The following is a 9,343-nucleotide window of genomic DNA, read 5'->3' as shown; positions in this document are numbered from 1 at the left end:
TTCTTTGTACTTTCCCTCACCACTTTAGGGAATTTCAATCACATTCAGTGTTATTTGGCTATCCACTTAACTACTACCACCATGGCCGATATTTTCTTTTCCATAGGAAATTAGCCATTTACCTTATTTCTTCTTTTTTTAAATAAAGCCTACTTTGGGATGCTTATTGTTGCCTGGAATAGAAGGTCTTGGTTATGAAGACATTTTAAAGGATTTTATTATTTCATAGTGTTTTCAAGAGCAGCTCTGATCTTTGCATCTGAAGCACCAAACATAAAAATTCTTAACATCCTTTTTGTTTTTGTTTTGTTTGTAGGGCTTGAACTCGGGGCCTGAGCACTGTCCCTGGGTCTCTCTGTGCTCAGGGCTAGCACTCTACCACTTGTGCCATAGCCTCACTAACAAAAATACTTAAGTTTGTTTGAAACCGACTGTTAGATTCAATGGAATTGAAATAAATGCAGTATAATAAAAGAAAGGAAAGGAGCATATGGGCATTGAGCAGAAATTGATGGCCCAGAAATTGTCTGCTCAGAGAACATCCCACACCATAAGACAAGGCCAGTGGTCGTGGTACATCTATGTGTGTAAGTGGGGAGTAATCCTGTTTCCCCTATGTGGCCCTGCATATACTTTTATCTGTGGATATAAATGATGGCAAAGGAAAAGCATGTAGGTCAGAATTTAGACGCTTATAATATGTGGAGGTCCATTTATGTGACATTTTTAGTGAAATCTAAAATAATTCTTAGATTATTTTAAAAAATATATTTAATAACTCCATCCTTTCTCTAAGTTGCCTTGATTTTGAGTTCCCAAATCAAAACCCATACTTTACATAGATTAACCTCCTTCTAGAGCTCATTAAAAATTTTTAAAGGAGAGTTAGAAATGAAAAAAATCAATGCATTTGTAAAATATATTAGTGTGTTTCATTTCACTCTGATGTCTCGCTGGTCTGAATTAAGCTCTAATGAGGCCAGAAACAGAGCCTTTCATTAGTTTCATGGGGAAAAGCAAAGTAGTCAATTTTAATTACTTGTTGCCATATCCTTAAACAATGCACCAAGCGTAGAAATGTTCAAAATATCTTTCCTTCTGTCTGATTTCACTTTAGTCATTCCAAATTTGGCATCACTGCTTTCTGAAATATTTTTGATTGCAGAGCAGTTGGTGATTTTAATAATTTAGTATAAAGGAAAGAATGAGGAGAAAGAAATTGGAATTTAAAATAAAATGACAAAAAGTTAATTTAAAGTGATGATTGGTTTCGAAAACAAACAAAACAAAAGAAAGATATTTTTGCAATGATGTTGGGTAATTGAACAGATGAAGGTAATAAGTAAGAACTTCACTGGGGTCTCAGTGGATATCTCTGATCAGCCCTTGGCTCTAATGTCTCATGTTAAACAAGTTTGTCAATTTTCCATCAGATTGATTTTTCTCAGAGGTCCAAAGGCTTTGTGTTATTTTGCCTATTTCCACAGTAGTCCTTAGCATTACAAACATCCATTCGCTTTTGTTTCAAATTGTGAAGTGATTTTGATCTTTGAGCTATAATAATAAATAAAAGAAGTGTCTAGAATTAGAAGGTCTTGTTTAAGATGAAGACCAGGTTGGTCATCTACGTTATGCATCTCTGTTGAAATGAAATGCCTTCTGAGGATGATCCTATTTATGGGGAGCTGCCTTCTGCATGTGATTTTTTTTAATATTTGAAAATTTTAAGAAAATAAGTCCCATTGGGTTGTCCCTTCCAATAAAAGCTGCGAAATATAAGTACGAGAAGATTCCAAATAAATTTCTACTTACTGAGTTTTAGAAGTTATTCAACCTGTCCCAAAGACTTGTGAAGGACTTGTGAAGAAGCTAGATCCTAGCTTGTAGTTCTTAGTTTCTTCATGTTAAATATTAGTTCTCTTAGAGGGATTTTTTAAAATGTTCTCTTAGTTCCAAAAAAAGAAAAATCATTTTTACTCCCCCCCCCCGCAAAAATTTCTTAAAATGACTTTTTAGTCTTATGACTTCCTTTTGAGTTTTTTGGAAAGCTGAGAAGAAAAACACCACATTTACATAAGCAGAATCAATTATATCTTCCATTGCTGCTCTGACACGTGCTTGACTATTTCTTATTCAAATGGAAAGCCATGAAAATATATACATCATGCATTTCTGCTTTCTTCAACGATCCAACATTGTCTTCACAGACCTGATCTCAGTTTATCTTCCTCCCTGTTGTGGACTAGGGAGAATGGATGTTATCATCGCCATGAGCAGATGGCATGAATGTGCCCTGCACAGTAAGCTCAGAGCTGGATCCAAACCCAGATTGTGGAGTATCTCAGTCTATGGCCCCTTTCATCTCATCCTTCTGATCCAAAGAGATGTCAAGATTACCCACCCCTCAAAAGGATTCTTTCTGGCATTTTTTTCTTTAAAAAATTGAAATAGTTTCTTCTTCTTATAACCACTTAATAGTTATTTTATTTCATCACATTAATATTTACTTTTCATTTGGAGAAAAATCTTCTCATTTCCACTTTTGACAAATGGTCTTGTGAATAAATGAACTCTGTTCTTTTACCTACCTGCTAATTTATTAGCTATTTTAATATTAATACTCAGAGCCAAGCTTGAGAGGAGACAAAACATGTATCCATGATGACTGAAATTCTACCAGTGTAACTTTAACTTCTTTGCCTTTTTTCCCAGTTAAAATGCAAGTAATTCTCAGAACCATGAAACATGAATTGCAATTTAATGTGTGCTCTACTATAGTGGTAACAACCCAAATGTATTGAGCCTTTAATACCATTAGGCATTATGCTGAGCACTCATCATAGCATTTTTCATTTAACTATTAAAAATTCACAAAAGGTATCAGGTGCAGGTGGCTCATGTGTGTAATCATAGCTACCCAGGAGGTTGAAATCTAAGGATTATGGTTCAAAGCTAGGCTGGGCAGAAAAAGTCTGCGAGACTCTTATCTCCAATGAACCACCAAAAAGCTGGAATGGAGCTTTGGGTCAAGTGGTAAAGCATTAGACTTGAGCAAAACAAGCTAGGGACAGTGCCCAGGCCCAGCGCGTGCGTGTGTGTGTGCACACACACACACACACACACACACACACACACACACACACGAAAGGTGCTAATATTTTCATTTCTCCAATTAAGAGAATGAAATTGTAGTGGTTAAATAACATGGCTTACACATAAGTAAAAGTAGGGCTAAGATTCTGAGCCCAGTTAGGTTAGCTCTATCCTTTAGCTTGTAATAATGGTGCTCTAGGATGATCTATGTTCTATAGGAACACTGATGTGGAATAGTCAACATTTTCTGCAGAAGAAAAGGCTTTGCAGGAGCAGAAGCTGGGGCCTGGGTCTTGAAGGGTGGATAGCAATTCTCCGGGGTGGTAAGTGAGTTAGAATGAGCAGTCCAGGCACAGGGAACAAGAGGACAAATTGGAAGAACAAAAAAATATATGGCATTCTTGGAAATTAAGAGTAATTTGGTATTGTTGAGGCAAAGACATTTCAAAGTGATCATGTTGATAGAATATAGTTTGGAAAACTACAGTTAAAAATGAGGGAAGGGGTTAACAAGTTTGACAAGAAATGTACTTACTACCTTACTTATGCAGCTGTAACCCCTCTGAACATCACCTTGACAATTTAAAAAGTACAGTTAAGTAGGTTATTAATTAGTGGGTTACATATTGCATTGTAGAATTTTTCTTTTGAAGCAGTAAGGAACCATGCAATGTATTTTTATTTTGCTTATTAATTATTAAGGAGTACATGATTGAATTTTGTAAGTACAAGAAAGAATATAATTTCTTAGATATAAATATCACTGGAATAAATGTAATAAATGTATTAGTATTTTTTTGTCAGTCCTGGGGCTTGAACACTGGGCCTGGGTACACCTGAGCTCTGTTTTGCTCAAGGCTAGCACTCTACCACTTGAGCCACAGTGCCATTTCTGGATTTTCTGGTAGTTAATTGGAGATAAGTGTCTCACGACCTTTCCTGCCTGGCCTGGCTTTGAACTGTGATCCTCAGATCTCAGCCTCCTGAGTAGCTAGGATTACAGGCATGAGCAATTTGCATCTGGCTAAATGTATTAGCTTTTTTATGGTACTTAACATATTACCTCTGAACTTAGCAGCCTAACACAATAAATATTTATTATCCCATAGGTTTTATGGACCAGGAATATAGACCAGCTTAGCTGGTGTCTCTTGAGTCAGGGTCTCCTGAAATTGCAGTAACCTGTAAGCCAGGGCCCTAGTCATGTCAAGGCTTGGCCAGGGAGGATGCACCTATGAAAGAATCCACATGATTGGTAGAGGTCTCACAAGACTCACTTCCAAGTTCAGATACATGGTTATTGTCAGGTCCTTGGTCCTCATTGGTGATTGGCCAAGACATCAATTTTTGCCCCATGAGCCTCTTCAAAGAGCTACTCCAAACATAACATCTGGATTCTCCCAGAGTGAAGCTCTTGAGTGAGGAGTAAGAGGGAGTAAAAGAATATAAGGAAGAGAAAGAGAAGTTGAGAGAGAACAAGAATAGACCAGGATGACATATGGCAGTGTCTCTGAGAGTGAACATGCTATGAGTTTTGTCACACTATGATAGAAGGAAGTCTCTAGGTCTAGTCTACCTAAGACAGGATTACAAAAGACCATTTATGTCAGGAGGGAGTATTCTTGCCAGCCGTTTCAGCAGCTCCCCAGCATACTAGGCTTTTAGAATGGCTTTGGAGCTGCCTATAGAACCTCTGGATTCTTGTAGCAATTAGTACTTTGAAATACTTGTTTGAGAACTGAGTTTCAAGTAGTAGAGCACCTGCCTAGTAAGTGTGAGTAAGTAAGTTCAAATCCTAGGGGTGGGGGAGAGAGAGAGAGGAGAGAATGTATACATATGTGTGTCTGAGGTGGGTAAAGGACAATTCTGTGTGAAATAGTACTATAGCATTTATGTTTGAGAATGGGGTATGACCTAGATACATTCTTATTTATCTAACAAATACCACGTTCTACACATGAGACACAATGCTAAGCCTTGAGGTAATACTTTAGTTTGTTCTTTTTTTTCTTAATGGGATTCAACCACTTGTGGCCTTGTCATAATTAAGGCTGTTTGAAAGTATGAGGCTGCAAACTCTTATATCCTCTTGTAGCAGCACCTAACAGAGCCAGGCTAAGACAAGTCACTTCTCAGAATTCATACATCATTACACAGTGTGAAAGGTGATCTAAAGATATTACCAGGAATGTATAATGGGCCAGGACAAGGGGTTCAAACCCATTGCTTCCTTCATTTGAGTACACTGAATCAATCATTTTGCAAGAACCATAATTTGGCAGTTCATGACTTCCTGACCTGAAAACCCTAGTACATTATTTACAAGGGTATTTTTAGCTTGTCTTTTTTGGGGGGGGAGGGGGAGTCCAGTCGTGGGTTCTAAACTCTGGGCCTGGGCGCTGCCCCAAGGCTAGTGCTCTACCACTTGAACCACAGCGCCACTTCCGGCTTTTTATCTTTTTGCTTATGTGGTGCTGGGAAATCGAACCCAGGGCTTCATGCATGCAAGGCAAGCACTCTACCACTGAGCCACCTTCCCAGCCCTTGCTTGTCTTTACTCAAAGTGACTACATGCTTTTTTAAAAAGGGATCATTTAAGAGTATTCTCTTATGTAAATCAAGCAGGTTATATCCACCCATGCTGGACACCATCACAGGGCTAGCAGCATTTATAACAGAGATCTAATGCCCAAATAGAGAATCCTTTGTAGCAAACAATATTTCAAACTCTAAGTAATAAGGATAGTGTTGTAAAGTTTGTTGAAATAGGATTTTACTTCTATCCAGGTAATTAAGATGAGTCAGTGGTTTACCTGAAATCCCCAGATCATTGCTTCACTTATCCTCTGCGGGTATATGTGAATAACTGAATCCCTGTGCAACCCAAGGAGGGTCCCAGGTGTCTCCAAGAAGCTGTAAGAACTTCACCCTTTAGGACAGAATCCAGCTCATTATTGAAGAAGCAAAGAGAGTACAGCAGTCCTCGGATAATTAAGTGCCCAGTCTGTCAACACACAATGTGATACATTAACACGTGAGAAATGACAGTGAAGTATACCCTTTGGGAGAGAGATGTATGACTAAAGCCAGTTTGAGGGAAAAATATATCCAGATTCAGAGAAATACTGTAACTCTTCTACCCAAATATGACTCAAATTCTTCATGTGGCCAATTTAGTCTGTGTCATGTGAAGGGTTCTTTGCCCCCCCACCCAAGACTGTTGCATTGTGTGGTGGATAATGGAGCTGAGGCTCTCTTAAGGAAGGAAGGTGAACTTTCTCAATGGAGTATTCTTGAGCATACTCACTCTGAGACCTCACAGAACCTTCCAGAAGTCTTGTCTTGCTTCTTTCTCCTAATCTGTTTTCATCTTTCTTCAGTCCCTCCTCATCCAGCCTGTCTTGCATCCTGCTAAAGGTCGAAGATATTGTTCAGACCAACTATTTCTCACAGAATTCCCGCACAGGGTTGAAGCTGGAGCATCACACATTACATATTTACAACATGCGTATAGTAGGAAGATTGGAGCTGAGACCCACCGTGACTTGATATGTCAAAATCACATGTCATAATCACTTCCTATGCTTACAAAGCATTGCGTACGCCTCCAAAACTCTAAGACTTTATATGATTTATTTTTCATTAACACACAGGCAAGTATCACTGTATTTTAAATGGAGATCGAGATACAGAAAGTTCAGGCTCTTATCTAAGTTCATGTACATTTGGTGACAAAAATGAGGTGATATGTTTTCCTTTCCAAAGAAATTGCTGGAAATGATCCTCATTACATCTATCCCCTGTTCAATCAGTTAGCACAACAATGTAGGTCCCCTACTGCATGAATCCTAAAGCAGCACAGTTTCCATCCCTGCTTTCCTCCATTTTCCTCCTTGCTCCTGACCCATCTTCCTTCCTAATCCTCACACAGTGCAGCTCAAAACCACTGCTGCCTTCATTTAAGTTTACCCACTACTATGAATGCTTCTACCCTGCTATCTGGAATTGCCACAGTTCAACAAGCCAGGATGGTACTTGTTTCTCAGAGTGCTCTTTTTAGCTCTAGCCTTTAATTAACACCGGGTCATCCCCAATGATTTTACATTCCCTGCAGCCCTTTCAAGTCTGGCTATTTATTCTCTCTCATCCAATATACCTCATGGCTGGCATGAGGGGTCAGACTCCTCTTTGCTTCCTGCTGCTGCTCCTTGACTATAAGAGACCCACCTTTCTTCTTTACAAGTCAGGTGCATTGTGAGCAAAACAAAGCTCTATCACCTTGTCCCATTTCCAGCTGCTCTCACTTATGGACCTTCAGGAGCCTCCATGTTATCTTTTCCCCCCAATCATTTTCATATCTTGCATAGACTCCTTGATACAGCTTTTCCAAAATACATTCTTTCAAATATCTTCAATCCTCACATACCCATATGTGTTCCTTTATGATGCCTTCCCTGACCATCTGAGCACATAAAGACTGATCAGCACTAAACTTCCACACCAGCTACTATTAACACTGTTAGAAGGACCATGACCACTTCCATCTCTACTATTTTATTGCAATTAGAAATACCTGTATCACCACCACCATCTGTCATTAATTGAGTAGATATTCTATGCCAGCCCTGTGCCTAGAACCTCACAAAAATTGGTTTTTCTAGTCTTCACAATGTCCCTGAAAACTAGACCCTACTATCAACCCCATATTGCAAGAGTCTGGGATTTTGCAAGACTTACTATCTGCAGCACCTAGTATGTACTTATACCTACCTATGTATCTTCTTCCCCCAACTAAGTAACATCTTTGTGCCTCCTCATCCAAGAGCCGTGGTTCACACATCATAGTGTAGTCAGGTGTCCTTAATGGAGGTGACATCAGTGATATCCAATGCATTTTTGGAAGATCAACTATCCATCAGGATTATGCCAAACACTGAAGATAAAGTGATAAACAAAACAAATAATTATCTCCTCAAGAATTATGGTAACATTCTAAAGACAGATAAGTACATGTACAATTGCAGTCAGGCATGCTTATATTTTGGGAGCAAGGACATGAGTACAAATAGAGGCCCACATACCATATGCTTAAATGTTTAAAGCTAATAAACTGTCAAACAAAATATGTTCTGTTTTCCTTCCTTGACAATTATATTGCATAGAGACAAAAATTGAAAACTATGAGTAAAATTATGGCCTTTCTATGACTTAACGTTGGCAAAATGTCAAATATGACTGAATTAATTGTTATTGCATATGTCTGGGTATTCTGTTGAAGAGCTGGAAATGTTTGAATGAGTAATAAAACAAATACATACATAATTCATAAACTACCAGAGATTATGTAATTTTTTCTTTATTTTAACAAAATCATCAGTTAAGATTTTATATTCAACATTTTTTCATTCTACTAAGATTTTCACCTCAACTGTTAAAATACTTACAATTATATTCAAATAGCTACAAAAATTGAATTTATTTTCATAAAAATTAAAATTTATTTTCTTAAAAAATTAAGATTGTCTTATATTTTCAGAAACAATGTCCTTTCCATGGGAAGCAGAATGATAATTGCAGGAGTCTGGGGGAAGGGACAAGTTAATATTCAAAGCCTAGAGAACATCAGTTTTATAAGATAAAAATGTTCTTGGGGCTGGAAATGTGGCTTAGTGGTAGAATGCTTGCCTAGCATGCATGAAGCCCAGTACCACATAAACAGAAAAAGCTGGAAGTGGCTCTGTGGCTTAAGTGGTAAAGTGCTAGCCTTCAGCAAAAAGAAGCTCAGGGACAGTGTCCAAGCCCTGAATTCAAGCCCCATGACATGCAGGAAAAAAAAATGTTCTAGGCATCCTTTAAAGAACTAGGGCATTCAGTTAAGACATACTAAACTAACACATTTTTGCAAAGTATTAAGATGGCAAAGTTTATGCTACATTTTACTACATTTTTCTTTTAAAATATTCAAGTTATTTCAAAATTAAAATGCAAAATGTAAGCTATCATTTTAAAATATCAATTTTCAAAGAACTATTTAAATAAGGCTAGATATTTGTTTGCTTTTGTGTGTGTGTGTACGTGCGCACCTGTGTGTGTGTTTGTGTGTGTGTGTGTGTGTGTGTTTGTGTGTGTGTGTGTGTGTGTGTGTGTTTGTGTGTGTGTGTGTGTGTGTGTGTGTGTGTGTGTGTATCAAAACTGAAGATTGAACTCAGGGCTCTGTAGTCTATCAGCTTTTCTTCTTCAGGATTTAAAG

This window comes from Dipodomys merriami, unplaced genomic scaffold (assembly GCF_024711535.1).
Source record: "Dipodomys merriami isolate MVZ:Mamm:240054 unplaced genomic scaffold, mDipMer1.0.p SCAF_27, whole genome shotgun sequence".
NCBI lineage: Eukaryota > Metazoa > Chordata > Mammalia > Rodentia > Heteromyidae > Dipodomys > Dipodomys merriami.
The sequence above is the reverse complement of the archived record's forward strand: the minus strand, read 5'-3'. Positions refer to the sequence as shown.